Raw genomic sequence first — 16,168 nt, 5'->3', positions numbered from 1 at the left:
AGGTCACCCAGTGTGGCCACCCCGCTTGGTTCCCATCTGGTCCTCACCATCATACTGCCCCACCTTTCGCCCACCATATTTACCGCAATGGGCAGATCTCTGAGATCACATATGTTTGACGGCCGGTTGAAGGAGTATCGTTTCCGTTGTGATCTCATCTGCCATCCATCGTACCACATGCAATTGGCATGCCAGGAAAATATAATTCAAAGTTCGGTATTTTCATAGGGCCTCTATAGCACATTCAGCCCAACCTTGTGTCGCCCTCCCTGCCTCCTGCCATAGGAACCGCCTACACAGTTTTTCAAGGTCTCGAAAGAAATGCCTCAGGATATTGTACGGGATGTTGCTGAAGCTATGCATAAGTCTAGGTAGTGATACCATTTTGAGGAGCACTGCTCTCCCTGCTACGGACAACTTACCCCAAAAATCCATCGACTTTTCCAACCTCTCCCTACCCGCACTTTGTTTAATGCATGTTCTGTCTTGGGGTCATGAGGAATATTCACCCTAGGTATTTAAAGGACTCAGCGCACCACGGCAAGGGAAGAACTGGCAAATGATTCTTTGCAACTGCTGCCATCGCTGCCAGAGGGAAGAGGCATGACTTGCTTTTGTTGATTCTGAGCCCTGTGAACGCACTGAACCCGTCAAGCACCTCCAGCACATATGGCAGGATGGTCTCTGGGTCCTTCAGAAGTAACAGCATATTGTCGGCATACATCGACACAATGTGTGGCACTCCGTCTATTTCGATACCTGCATCCCCATAGTCCTGTCTCAAGTAAGCAGCTACCGGTTCCGTAGCGATGATGTATAGCATTCGAGACGGGGGACAACCCTGCCTTGTCCCCCTATATAACTGCAACTTGTCCGAGTACATTTCCCCAGTTCGGACCCTAGCCAGTTTAACCCACCTCATATAGGTTGGTCCAATCCCCATCCTTACCATGGTGGCATACAGCCAGTTCCAACATACTCTAAAGATGCCACTGCTCATTTCGCTTCCTCTTCCCTGGTGCTGTGGATAACGTAGTGCAATCTACGCAGGTTTTCAGAGGTATTCCTACCTGGCACGCATCCCGTCTGATCCCGATGAATCAATGTGGGGATCACTTTTCTGAGTCTGTTCGCCAGTAATGCGGTGAGGATTTTACTGTCTTGGTTTAGCAGGACAGTGGTCTGTATGACCCACAGTCTGTGCCATTTCTATCGGGTTTCAAGAATGGGAGTATCACGGCTTCCCTCATAGTGTCTGGGAGTATCCCCTCTTCATAAGCAGCATTAAACACCTTTGCAAGGAGTGGCGCCACTGCATCATCATATGCTTTATAAAACTCCCCTGTCAGCCCATCGGACCCCGGGGCCTTCCCAGAAGGGAGCATTCTGATGGTAGGCAGGACCACTTCAGGGGTCAAAGCTCCCTCAAGTAGGTCCGATTGTTGCGTTTCTAGTCTGGGTAGTTTTATCGTATCTAGAACATCCTCAATATAATTTTCTGCTGCTGATGAGGAGTTGGCGTAGAGTGTTTGATAGTATCTGGAGAAGACTGAATTCATGCCCACTTATGTTTTTACCGCAGTGTGGTCCGTGGCGAGGATAGAACATATGGGGGTCCTGGGAACTTCCCGTTTATACATCCATTCAAGCATCCTACCAGGTTTATCCCCTTGAGCATGGCTCCTATCCAAATACTGTGCATAGTTGAGCTTCCCCAGCCTATCCCACTGTACTAAACATGCCTGTCTTATTTCGATCTCTCTCTTTATGTGTTCCGGGTCGGTCCTTGTTTCCGACTCCAGGACACGCAGTTCCTCCTCCATGCCCTTGAGGGTGTTCACAATGGACTTCTCGGCCCATTCCGAGGCCGCCACCATTTCTCCCTGAATGACTACTTTGTACGCCTCCCACACTGTACCAATCTTCTTTAAAATCCCCTCGTTGGTCTCAATAAAGTCCAATGTACCTTTCTTTATTTGTTCGCAAAATACTACATCTAGCAGTGCCTTGCTTCTTAGTCTCCATGTGAGTATGGGTGATCTAGTAGCAGACACCGTCCAGGTAACTATGAGTGGGGCGTGGTCTGACTGGACACTCAGTAAGTATTCTGCATCTGAAAAGAACGGCTCATGCCCCCCCCCACAAACATATCATCAATTCTAGTGTGAACTCTGTGCGTGGCTGAGTAATACAAACATCTGCGTGTTGCTCCCTCCACAAATCTTCCAGCTGGAAATGCTGCACTAATGAGGAGAGCACTTTGGCAGGTGGGGACGGCCTTCTATGTTTGTCGTCCGACCGGTCTTTGGTGGGGTCAATGGTACAGTTGAAATCCCCCCATAGCAATGGGCTATCCCTATAAGGGCCAGTACAGTAATCGGAAAAAAAACGGCATTGTGATTTGGCGCATAAATATTTACTAAGCAAACCTCGTGGTGTTCTAGCATACCGTGTATCAGCACCATCCTACCCTCATCATCAATTTTAGTTTTTAGGACTCTAAAGGGAATGGTCAGACCTATCCAAATTAGAACTCCTCTAGCATAGGTGGAGTAGGTGGAACCAACAAGTATTCCTTCCCATGCTTTTGCCAGGTTCCGTTGTTTTTGTGCATCCAGGTGGGTTTCTTGCAGTAGGGCTATCCCCACTTTATTCCTCTTAATATAAAGGTTTATTCTGTAGCGTTTAACATAACTGTTTAGCCCCCTGACATTCCATGTTATAATCTTAACCGTACCCGCCATTACATCTGAAAACCCAATGCGTTGTATGCACGGCGAAACTGGCAATGTCCCCGTACATCGCTGCATCTGATGTAGCTCAGGGTGTTTCATGGCTCCCTCCCCTCCCCCCTCTTTTCCCAATAAACCCCCAACCCCCTTCCCGTCCCCAACTGCAAACCAAGCACACCCATAACTTGTCCAACAGGGCAACCCCTACTAGGACTTCCCGTTTCCTCTCCATTTGACCCTGTCCCTCGACTAGTCTCCTGGTGCCCTACGGGTGGGTGAAATATAGTGCCCGAAACTTCTTCTCAAGGGGGTGGTGGGCCGCTGTCAGCGTCCCACTACTAGGAATCTGTCCCCCCCTATTTATAGCTCCTCTATTTCTTGCCAGATCCTGCAGCCAGTATATTATTAATACAGCCTTACACTATAAGGAGCGCTAGCATGACTCCGCCCTGCAATAACATTGCCCCAGCATCAAGCTTTTTGTGGCAGTCTCCACGGTGGTCTCGGCGTTCCTCAGGCCCTCTGACTCTGCTCCTCCGAGTCCAATATCTGTGCAGTGTCCATCCAATCTTGGGCCCCCGCTGCCGACTCAAAGAAGAGGGTTTTGTTGTTATAATACACTTTCAGTTTTGCTGGGTATATCAGCATGTACTTCAGTCCCGCTTTCTTCAATCTTGCCTTTGTCGTGATGAATTGTGCCCACCTATTTTGGACTTGAAAGGTGTAATCTGGGTAAATAGCAATCTGATTTTTTGCCTGTCCCTATAGTTCAACACCTTAGCTATCATAGGTCTGGGTGGAGCGCCAGGCGGGGGCCTTCTGACTAGGGAACAATGAGCTCATTCAAAAGTGAACCCCTGTGTGAAGTCATGTGCTCCAACTTCCTGGCTCAGGGATTCTCCACATAATTGTTTGTTTCCGCTCCCTCAATTCCCTCTGGCAGGCCAACTATTTGTATATTATTTCTGCGCGCTCAACCTTCCGCTTACTCAGCTCTATCTTCTAGCAGCTTCACTGTATGAGGATGTCCACATCTTTCGGTGTTTGCGCTCTGACCTCTGTGTTTTCCCGGTCTGTGCCTCTAATGTGTCTGTTCTTTCCGCTAAGGTTCTGGCATCCTGCCGTAATAGTCCCAAGTCAATAGCCACTGCGACAATCTTATCCTCCATCGAATCTATCTTATTCTCTAGGGTTGCTTGGCGCGCCTCTATGGCTTCCAGGATTTCTTTATTCCCAGTTTCTGCCACGCTTCCAGGAGTCAAGGTTTGGGCCTTCCCTTCATCTCAGTCGACTGCATCTGGTCTGTGTGCTGCACCCGATGTGAAGCCCTCCAGCATGGTCTGCTTGACATTTGTCTTGCCACCTTAAGAAGACATGTTGCCCACAGTTGCCTCTAGCCCACCGAGTGATTGTGTCCTCGCGGACTAATTTGTGGCCTGTGTGTTATGGGATGTATAGTCTCCATGTGTCCTGGCGAGCTATGTGCCGCGTTGTTCTGTGGATCTCACTCCCCACCGGCCCTCTGTGGTGTCGTGTTCTCTGCACTGGGGGTGCGTCCCCTCTCTACACCCAGCCTTAAGGTGCTTAGTTCTTGCACACCCGAGTGTTATGGCCGGGGTTCCCAGACCTCTGCGGTTAGTTTGATCTCCTATTGCCCCTAAACTGTGCGGGTGACTGCCAACGGATGGGGATGATGATTATGCCCCGGTGGGGCAAGTGCTTATGTGCAAAGTCCGGAGTGTGATCCTTCTTTTTGAGTGAGTGGGGGCTCTGCTTCGGGTTGCTATGAAGTCCTGGGGCCAGTAGCCAGATGCCTCTCTTTGCCGCTTTTTCTTCCCACATCCACTGTGTCTCAGTGTGCTGAGGATGTTTCCTATCTAGGGCAAAAATTGCCTGGTCCTTGATCCAACTTGGTGTTGCTGGGATTCAAGTGGGGCCGCATGAGCACCAGCAATGTCCAGTGTCCCTTTGCCAGTAGCCATCACCTTGTGGTCTCCAGCAGTGTCTACAGGGCATGTGCACCTCCTGATGGATGCTGAGCTGTGCGCCTCCTCTTTAGAGCCTGTGCGCTACGGTGCAAGCATCACCGCTGATGTTATCTGCCTGTCAGCGGGTCCCTTCGTGGCAGGGCTAATCTATTGTCTGGCAGGCCACCCAAGTGCTTGAGGATGGATCTCCCAGCCCGGGGGACATGAATGCTGCTGGTGTACTGCAACAGTGTATGTGCCCCAGCCTACGCTCCTATTGACTATGGCGGTCTGGTGCGCCGTTAAACTGGTGTCCTCCCATGAGGGCAGGTTAGCTCTAGTTGCTGCGCTCTCCTTCTGGGGGAGTGGCTGTAATTCTGTGCACCCTGGCTCCTCGTGGTCCTATGACTACTGTGGCCATCCAGCAGGGTGGAGTATATCATGTGAGTGTGGTGGGACTATCATCTGAGCATGGTGGAGTCTAGCATGTGAGTATAGTGGGGAGTATCATCTGAGCATGGTCGAGTATAGCATGTGGGTGTATTGGGGAGTATCATGTGAGCATGGTGGAGTATAGCATGTGAGTGTGGTGGGGAGTATCATCTGAACATGGTGGAGTATAGCATGTGAGTGTAATGAGGAGAAGCATCTGAGAATGGTGAAATATAGCATGCCAGTGTAATGGGGAGTACCATCTGAGCATGATGGAGTATAGCATGAGAGTGTAGTGGGGAGTATCATCTGAGCATGGTGGAGTATAGCATGCAAGTGTATTGGGGAGTATCATGTGAGTATGGTGGAGTCTAGCATGTGAGTATAGTGGGGAGTATCATCTGAACATGGTGGAGTATAGCATGTGAGTGTAATGAGGAGAAGCATCTGAGAATGGTGAAATATAGCATGCCAGTGTAGTGGGGAGTACCATCTGAGCATGATGGAGTATAGCATGAGAGTGTAGTGGGGAGTATCATCTGAGCCTGGTGGAGTATAGCATGTGAGGGTAGTGGGGAGAAGCATCTGAGCATGGTGGAGTATAGCATGTGAGTGTAGTGGGGATTGTCATCTGACCATGGTGAAGTATAGCATGTGAGTGTGGTGGTGAGAATCATCTGAGCATGGTGGAGCATAGCATGTGAGTGTATTGGGGAGTGTTATCTGAGCATGGTGGAGTTCAGCATGTGAGTATAGTGGAGTATCATCTGAGCATGGTAGAGTATAGGATGTGAGTGTAGTGGGGAGAAGCATCTGAGCATGGTGGAGTATAGCATGTGAGTGTAGTGAGGATTATCATCTGAGCATGGTGGAGTATATAATGTCAGTGTGGTGAGGAGTATCATCTGAGCATGGTGGAGTATAGTATGTTAGTGTAGTGAGGAGAAGCATCTGAGCATGTTGGAGTATAGAATGTCAGAGTAGTGGGAGTACCACCTGAGCATGGTGGAGTATCATCTGAGCATGGTGGAGTACAGCATATGGGTGTAGTGGGGAGTATCATCTGAGCCTGGTGTAGTATAGCATGTGAGTATAGTGGGGAGTATCATCTGAGCATGGTGGAGTCTAGCATGTGAGTGTAGTGGGGAGTATCATCTGAGCATGGTGGAGTATAGCATGTGAGTGTGGTGGGGAGTATCATCTGAGCATGGTGGAGTATAGCATGTGAGTGTGGTGGGGAGTATCATCTGAGGGTGGTGGCGTATAGCATGTGAGTGTAATGAGGAGAGGCATCTGAGCATGGTGGAGTCTAGCATGTGAGTATAGTAGGGAGTATCATCTGAGCATGGTGGAGTATAGCATGTGAGTGTAGTGGGGATTATCATCTGAGCATGGTGGAGTCTAGCATGTGAGTGTAGTGGGGAGTATCATCTGAGCATGGTGGAGTCTAGCATGTGAGTGTAGTGGGGATTATCATCTGAGCATGGTGGAGTATAGCATGTGAGTATAGTGGGGAGAAGCATCTGAGCATGGTGGAGTATAGCATGCAAGTGTAGTGGGGAGTATCATCTGAGCACGGTGGAGTATAGCATGTCAGTGTGGTGGGGAGTATTATCTGAGCGTGGTGGAGTATAGCATGTGAGTATCGTGGGGAGTATCATCTGAGCATGGTGGAGTATAGGATGTGAATGTAGTGGGGTGTGTCATCTGAGCATGGTAGAGGATAGCATGTGAGTATAGTGGGGAGAAGCACCTGAGCATGGTGGAGTATGGCATGTGAGTGTAGTGGGGAGTATCATCTGAGCATGGTGGAGGATAGCATGTGAGTGTAGTTATGAGACGCATCTGAGTATGGTGGAGTATAGCATGCAAGTGTAGTGGGGAGTATCATCTGAGCGGTGGAGTATAGCATGTGAATATAGTGGGGAGTATCATCTGAGCATGGTGGAATACAGCATGTCAGTGTAGTAGGGAGTATCATCTGATCATTGGTAGAGGATAGCATGTGAGTATAGTGGGGAGTAGCCTCTGAGCATGGTGGAGTATAGCATGTGAGTGTAGTTATGAGACGCATTTGAGCATGGTGGAGTATAGCATGCAAGTGTAGTGGGGAGTATCATCTGAGCATGGTGGAGTATAGCATGCAAGTGTAGTGGGAAGTATCATCTGAGCGGTGGAGTATAGCATGTGAGTATAGTGGGGAGTAGCCTCTGAGCATGGTGGAGTATAGCATGTGAGTGTAGTTATGAGACGCATTTGAGCATGGTGGAGTATAGCATGCAAGTGTAGTGGGGAGTATCATCTGAGCATGGTGGAGTATAGCATGTGAATATAGTGGGGAGTATCATCTGAGCATGGTGGAATACAGCATGTCAGTGTAGTAGGGAGTATCATCTGATCATTGGTAGAGGATAGCATGTGAGTATAGTGGGGAGTAGCCTCTGAGCATGGTGGAGTATAGCATGCAAGTGTAGTGGGGAGTATCATCTGAGCATGGTGGAGTATAGCATGTGAATATAGTGGGGAGTATCATCTGAGCATGGTGGAATACAGCATTTCAGTGTAGTAGGGAGTATCATCTGATCATTGGTAGAGGATAGCAGGTGAGTATAGTGGGGAGTAGCCTCTGAGCATGGTGGAGTATAGCATGTGAGTGTAGTTATGAGACGCATCTGAGCATGGTGGAGTATAGCATGCAAGTGTAGTGGGGAGTATCATCTGAGCATGGTGGAGTATAGCATGTGAATATAGTGGGGAGTATCATCTGAGCATGGTGGAATACAGCATGTCAGTGTAGTAGGGAGTATCATCTGATCATTGGTAGAGGATAGCATGTGAGTATAGTGGGGAGTAGCCTCTGAGCATGGTGGAGTATAGCATGTGAGTGTAGTGATGAGATGCATCTGAGCATGGTGGAGTATAGCATGCGAGTGTAGTGGGGAGTATCATCTGAGCATGGTGGAATATAGCATGTGAATGTAGTGGGAGAAGCATCTGAGCATGGTGGAGCATAGCGTGTGAGTGTAGTTGGGAGTATCATCTGAGCATGGTGGAGGATAGCATGTGAGTATAGTGGGGAGTAGCCTCTGAGCATGGCACTGTTGAGTATAGTAGGGGAGTCACATCTGAATAAAGTCAAGATGGACCACAGATGGTTGCTTATTGATAGGAAGACTACCCCTTAGGAGGTTTTGTTTCACTGACAATGAAATCACTTCTAACGGCCCCTGTATTCAGGTCTGCTAGTTAACACTGTAATACAATAAATAAAATGGCTTGACTATTTATTAAAGAGCCTACATCCCTGCCCCCACTTTGAGTACTTGGGTGAGGGTAAATCAGCTTGACCAGGCAAGCTTTACGAATACCGACGAATTAAACATACATTGACTTATGTTTGCAATTTTTTTAAAGAGCTGCCATCAGTTGGTGTTCTTAATAAGCCATCTTGTCAGTAATTAACCTTCTGTTGTTTAGTAGGCTGCATGGTACCCTGGCACTGGGCAGTGGTGAGGAAGAAAGGCAACCAAAGTATTGGGGAGTCTCAGTGTCCTTGTTGATTATGGTGTAAGTAGGTCTAGCAGCAAAGCAGATCGTGGGGATGTGGGTGGTCCAGCTTCTCCTTTTCCATTTTTGCTCCTAGGATCATTAGTGGGGTACACAGCAGTGCGCCTCTCCATTGAAAGTCTTACAACCTCATTATGAGTTTGGCAACCAATAATGGAGCTAAGTACTGTGAGCATCTCTGATTTGCACTCACTACGTTGGGAATCCTGGAACGCCTCTTCTACACACTTGCAGAAATCTTTGTGCATCACATTTGGATGTGAGCATCTCAGAGATGCCCTAGACATCTCTAGAATTGCTCCAGTTGTTTTTGCTTCAATGTATTCCATGTGTCACACCATCACCTTAAACCCCTCAGGCCCCTCGTTATAGCTGTCAAATTGCTTGTCGTCCCTCTTCCCAGTCACATGATCTGCTTGCCCATTTCTGCCCCAAAATGTCTGCCCCCTCACAATCTCCTTGTCCCGCGTTCGCCCTCTCTCTACTTTCGTATCCGTGTTCTGATTCCAGGTCTTCCCATCCCCTGGGTCACTCTGCTCGGCTGGGCTGGACCAAGATCATAATTTACTTCTTTTGCTACATGCATGCTTTCCAGTGGCTGCAAAGAGATAGATAGTTCTGTCCTGGTGGGTGCAGATGCTGGAGACCGGAGGGGATGCAGGGAAGGTAGAGATGGCTGGTGCCCCTGTGTTAGTGAGAAGAGAGGAGAGGGCAAGGGAAGGCAGATTTGGTCAGAGTTGAACTGAACGGAGAGTTTCAGAATTCTAAGGCGTTGATGCCTCTGCATCGGGAGCTTCATTACAGTGGGGTGGGGTCTCGTGAGGGGGCTAGGTGGGTAGGAGGTACTTCAGGGAGGGTCATTGCATTGGGGAACTTTATCACTAGGGAGGATCACCAGTGGCGAGACAGGTTTTGATGCAGGGGGTGGGAGGTAGTGCTCTTCAAGGGGCAACACACGTCAGGTCAGAGTGGTCGGGTCACAACCATTTCTTTACTTTTTGCAGGTATAACTAGGAACTGTTAATTTTGTTAACATTTGAAGACCTGAAAAATGCGTACTTTCCTGCCTCAAGACCTCCCAAGTAAATAGGCTCTATATCGCACTATAAAGCAATCCTGGAATAGACGCAACGTGCCCTGTCTCCCCAGGGCCAACCAATCCCTTCCCTGACATCACATGACAGCCTTGGAACTTGCTTGAAATGTATTTCTTTTAACAGTCCAATTATCCCTTTCTGTAGTTTCTGAAATAAAAACATATTGCTAGTTTGCACAATATGGCCAAATATATCCACAATAAAAACAAGTGTGAAACCTCTGAAAATACAGCATTTTGCTTCCGTTAGCAAAACACAATCAGCACATTTTTGCAATGCCTGCCATAGCCAGATGTTGTTTTCAAACATTAGTTTCCAGAAGACCTTTTACAAACAGTATTTCTACTAAATACATCTGGGAAGAAATGTGTTCAAGCTCCTTAATGGCAGACTGCTCTCAAATCCCGGCTTCTACACTTAACTGCCAAAATTAAAAGTCTCTTGTAGGTATTCAGCTCACACTGCTACTTCAAAAAGTCTTACACCTCATATTTCCATAGGCAAATATTAACAGTGACAATTCAGCTCCTGAAACACGGGCTCAAAAATCTCTTTGGGCTCTGAGCATCGGTCAAAAAGTTAAAAATAAGCAGCAGCGCCTGAGGTAAGTCTTTCCTCTTCCAGAACCCACTCTTTCTCTTTTGGAAAGTGGTTACACCATCGGTCTTAGTCAGACGATGACTGTGCCCCAACTTGTGCAAGCAAGTTCCCAGTTCAGATTTTCTCAACCTACTTTTTCTCTTCTCTTACCTTTCGTAGAAGAATTGGAAGCCTTTGATACAGCTATACCAAGATATTTGAGCAGGCTCTCCAAATTTGGCCCACTTTCAACTCAGCACCTTTAGAATTGCACCTGCTTGCCGCTCCTTTCCTTGGCAATCAATGCATTAAACTGAGAAGACTTTGTTAAACGTTTTTGTGGAGTTTCGATTATTCCTAGCAAGAATATTGCAACATATTTTAATTGGGCCATACATTCTGGCTACTTCTTTTACTTCAGGCAGTTGAAAGTACTGGCAATGTCGAAACTAATATGACCTACGGGAACACAGAACAGGCAAAGAAAAAAACAAGTGGCGCAAGATGTGAAAAGTGCTAAAGTACTGTCTTCATTCTTTCATGCCCAAGACCAGGCAACAGTCATTACTGAGCAAACGGTACTGCCTGGGGTTATGCCACAGGTTTTAAGTGATGAGGCCTCAAGAACCCAAGCAGTAGAGGGCAATGAGGAACAACAGGAACAAGGCACTAAAACGTGTATGTTTTAAGACATTTCTTTATGGCCTAAATCAATGCCTAGACATGTGCGTGATCAAATTGTAATGGGAGGTTCACAGCCTATGCCACCTCCTAAATATTCATACCAAAAGGATGACAGAAATAGGCAGTTTTCTTCATCATCTGGGCTCAGGGTATTACCTAACAAAGAAACAGTCTCCAGGCCATGGCTGCAACATTCTATTTTGAATGATAGAGTCTACTGCTGTAAGCTTTTTGACCCTGTGCCGAAATCAAAGCTTCGTAGTGATGGCATTAACAACTGGAAGCATATTGATGACAATTTAAAAATGCACAAAGGGTCTCCTGAACATGCCAAATCCAGGGGCAAGTGGGTGGATGCTGAAGGGTGCCTCACAGGAAATGTTGGTATTGATTCTCTCATGCAAGATGAAATACTGACAAAGAGTTTTGGCGGCAGACCAAGAGTAGGCCGGAGACCAAGCGTTGGCGGGAGACCAAGCGTTGGCGGGCTGAGCTTGAAAGAATTATGTCAGTTGTTTTTCTTTAAAAAAATAATTTGGCATTCCGCGGCTCCTCAGGCAAATCACTTACTCCAAATAATGGTAATTTCTTAGGGCTTGTTGATCTACTAGTGAAATCTGATCCAATCATGATGAGTCATTTGTGTCCAGTGACCTCACAAGAGATCCACACTCACTACTGTGTAAATGTCATTCCGAATGAACTAATTCGTTTAATGGGGTTTCAAGTAAAGAATGCAATTTTGCAAAGAGTGAAAGCTACAATAATGATCTCAGCCACACCAAACAAGTGTCTTACACTGTAAGAATGGTGGATATTACAGGTAAAGACATTTCTGTGAAAGAACAGTTTATAGGGTATCGCCCCGCAGACAACACATCTGGTAAAGGACTTGTAAACCTTCTTTATTCTGAAATGTCAGAATGCAGTATAGAGAGGGACAACTGCCGTGGTCAGGGGTATGATAGTGGTACAAACATGATTGGGGTAGAAAAGGAGGAGTCCGAAAGCGAGTTATCAAGCAATACCCCCATGCATTTTATAACCCATGTGGAGGCCAAAGTTTACATTTGGTGATTGGTGATGCTTCCAAATATGTTTCTCTTTTTGGTATATTTCAGAGAATCTGTAATTTGTTTACAGCATCAACCAAACACTGGAGCATTCTCAGGGAGCATGTAAAAAATCTTTCCTTGAAAGCTCTGTGAAACACAATCGGAATGTAGAATTGAAAGCTTGAGAGCGGAGTAGTATCAATTTGTTGAGATGCACACAGCACTCATGAGCATTGAAGTACAACTCAATGACCCAAGATTGTCCTCAGAGGCAAAGTCCCTTGCTTTACACTTGGAAGATTTCAGTTTTCTTTGTACTTTAGTTGCGTGGTATGGCCTTCTATTTCAGCTGAACATTGTAAGCAAATCCATGCAGTCCAAACAAATTGATTTGTAGGCCTGTAATGACCTACTTAACAACTGCATTGCCTTCGTCAAAAATAATAGAGCCGTCGGTTTTGAGTCTACTGCAACAGCAGCAAAAGAGATAGCCTTACTTTTAGACGTTGACCCTACTTTTAAGGCAACTAGATGTCATAGGAAAAAGAAAAGAATGTTGGCCTATGAGTCGCAGGACGTGACCCCTGAAAATGAGGAAGGACTTTTTAAAGTAATCGTATTTTAGCCCCTAATTGACACCATAACTTCTTCACTTGAAAGGCGCTTTTCTCAGTTGTCTGCGCACAATACAAGATGGGGTTTCCTGTGCAACATGAAGCTCCTGTCTGGAAAAGAAGAACGTTTTAAACTGTGCAAGCACCTGGAGAATCTGATAGCAAAGGGTGTTGATAGTGCACTAGAATCAGAAATAGACTGTCCCCAGTTGGCTGATGAACTGAGACATATCCAGCCATCGCTTCAGAAGAGTTCTGTTACCCCCTTGAAGTTGTGCAGCACATTCATCATACAATAACGCATTGGTTGTTTCCAAATGTGTGGGTTGCCATGAGGCTCTTAGTAACAATTTCATTTACTGTGGAAATGGTGTGAGGAATTGAAACTGATAAAGACAAACTCGCGCTCCACAATGGCCAAAGAAAGGCTATCAGCTTATCAGACCTTGCAATACTTTCCATTGAGTCTGGTGGCCAGTCTTTTGTAGAGTGACTGGACCCACAGCAGGACTCCACGCAGGCGCTCCGTGCCTTGCCTGGCTAATTATAGCTTTGTTTGTTAAAGCAACAGCAGGGGGAGTCAGGAAGAAAGCAACTCTCATGAAAAAAACAGTGTTCTGCAATATGACATCCGGTCTGGTGGCCAGTCTTTTGTAGAGTGACTGGACTCTCCGCAGGACTCTTGACTGGCTAATTACAGCTTTGTTTGTTAAAGCAACAGCAGGGGGAGTCAGGCAAAAAGCACCTTGCACGAAACAAACAGCGTTCTACAATACGACGTCTGGTCTGGAGGCCAGTCTTTTGTAGTGACTGGACTCACCACAGGACTCTGAGTAGGCGCTCTGTTCGATTCCTAGCTAATTCTAGCTTTGTTTGTTAAAGCAATAGTAGGTGGAGTCAGGAAGAAAGCAGCTCTCATGAAACAAACAGTGTTATGTACTACTTAATATTTGAACTAAGAAGAACATAGAGAGGTGGCAGAATCGTCTGTGAGATGGCCGAAACACAAAGTGTTGACGATTCTGTATTGTTTGATAGAAACCAGTAGGTTAAACTGGTGACCGAGTCTAAAAGTTGTTTAGAGAACTAAAAATGTGTCACCCACTGTTTCTATTACCATTGATGTTACAATATGACAATGGATACACACTGGGTGGATTGGTAAACATTAGCCCTCATTACGAGTCCGGCAGTAGCCGTGCTGGTAAAAGCAGCAGGCTGCCGCCTGACTCGTGGGGACTTACTGGCTCCGGACTTGCCGGAATCACCAGGGCTGTAATGGCCCAGTAATTCCGGCGCCGGCCTTCCGTTACTCCCCATTCCTGTGGAGTCCCATAGGACAAGACTCCACGGGAATGGGGGCCGCGGAAACACCGGAACCATGCGGTAATGGTGCCAGTTTTTCCGCGTCAGTGTGTGCCCGGTGGCGTTGCGCCTACCAGGTCAGACCTGGCATTGTAACACCACACGGCCACAGAACTCGGTCTGAAAAACGGTGCCGGTACGGTTTTACCTGCACCGTTATATCCGGACCGGCTCACTTGTAATGAGGTCCAATGTCTAGAAAAGACTGGTCAAGTTTATGTCAATATTTTGGTTAAATAAGGTGTGGAAATATGAAATAGGCCAGTAGAAGGATTTCAGTTGAATTTTCACTTTAGCACATTGCGCTTTAAAAACCCCATGAGCACTTTCCTTGGTTGCTTTTTAGAAAATCATGTTGTATGTGTTGTAATGTAGGTTTTTAAAGATATGTATGTGGGAACAATCTCATGATTCCAACGTGTATTTGTTTAATTGATTGAGGTGTCCCTCAAGGTGCTTTGCTTTGTGGATTACTGGAGCGTGAGGAGACGCCATGTTGTTCGGTTCTCCCTTTGTTTTGCAAATCTAAATTGGATGGATACATCAGTGTGCCCATCCGATTCCCTGGGATTGCAGCCAAAATGTGTATTTTGGGCCACAGCAGTATGAGCCGTAAGCGAATCGGGTTGATTCTCTTAGCATGATATCAGTGCTGTCCCCGAACGGGCTCTTACTCGCCATTACGCATGGTGTTAGGAAACTACTGATGGGCTTGCCTGGATTTTGTCTTCTATTGTAGAAGGAGAGATGGTGCCTCAGTTTATTACCCCCTTGAGCAAACCTATTTGTCAGACCCCTCATGGCTTCTTCGTACTTGTCAGTGATTTTGAAGCCACCTGAACCCTTTTCCATCGGCTATGTCTGAAAAACGTGCAGGCCTGCCATTCCTAACACATTCACCAGCAGGGCTGCTCTCCTCTTTCCTGGGGTAGTTTACCAATATACTACACTGCTGCCTTTCCACTGCTACCAGAGGATGGGTGGGGTTCCTGAAGTAGGTAGGATGAGCGGTCGCCACATCATACGCCACTTCATGAAGCCTCAGCTTTTTCACTTGTTCCTATTTGTTGTCTGGACTCCCTGCCTCCTCGCATGGGTCACTGTCTTTGTTGTCGGCTTCCACCTTCTTGACCGCATACAACATCTCATCCTTGTCGCTATTGAGGAAGGTGCCAGCGGAAGACATGGCAAATGACAATTTTTAGAAGGTACATTCTGTTGGGAGGTGCCACTTGCATTAGCTTTTTTAGGCTCTCTGTCCTCCAACTTATTTCCCTGAGTTAAGCGTGCAAAGAGAATGTCCACTTCCGCTCGTTAGTGGCCTCTTGGCTATCCCTGCTCCCCGCCGTGCTCATCAATGACATACCTCTGCATGGCCGTACCTTCCTATTTGGTCAGTCATACAGTGGTTGTTAGCACCTTCAATCCCACCTGTCAGCATTTGCAGAGTCTATGGGGTCCATTTTACATGGGGCGGAGCGTTAAATCTGGATATAAAGGCAAGGCATAATGGGCCTCATGGTTCCAATGCTAATATCTGGTTTCTCTCACAAATTGCCTACTGTCACTCTATGAGAAGCACCTAGACGGGTATGTGGTGTCAATGCCACATAACTACATTTCAACACCTGGTCTTGTCAAATAGTAAAGCTTACCAATGAAATACATGCAAGTGATACAGGCACATCTTCTCAAAATGTTGAATAAAAAGAACTCAAGCCCCTTCTCATGGTTACAGCTCTGGTGGTAGCAGGGGGCAAAATGGAAGTTACCTGCTGCAGCCGATGTACCTCCAATCCCTTGGACTGGAACGCCATTGCACTATGGTAAAATCACAAGGGAAATGTGTACCCTCTACCTGGGCATAAACACCTGAGTAGAGTAAAGACAGTTGGAGAAGGTTCTTGGAATCTTTGGTTGTGCATTCTCTCAATGGAGTGATGGATAAGGGCGACCCTGCACATTCATGCGTGGGAAGCAACAGCAGTCCGCGTAGCTGCACAATGCAGGCACCTTTTATTACAAATGAAGTGGTACATATGTTTACATCATTGCTGTTTGTGCAAATGCTGAAAA

Source organism: Ambystoma mexicanum, chromosome 3p (genome assembly GCF_040938575.1).
Source record: "Ambystoma mexicanum isolate Mex_15411 chromosome 3p, UKY_AmexF1_1, whole genome shotgun sequence".
In the NCBI taxonomy this organism is placed as follows: domain Eukaryota; kingdom Metazoa; phylum Chordata; class Amphibia; order Caudata; family Ambystomatidae; genus Ambystoma; species Ambystoma mexicanum.
The sequence above is the reverse complement of the archived record's forward strand: the minus strand, read 5'-3'. Positions refer to the sequence as shown.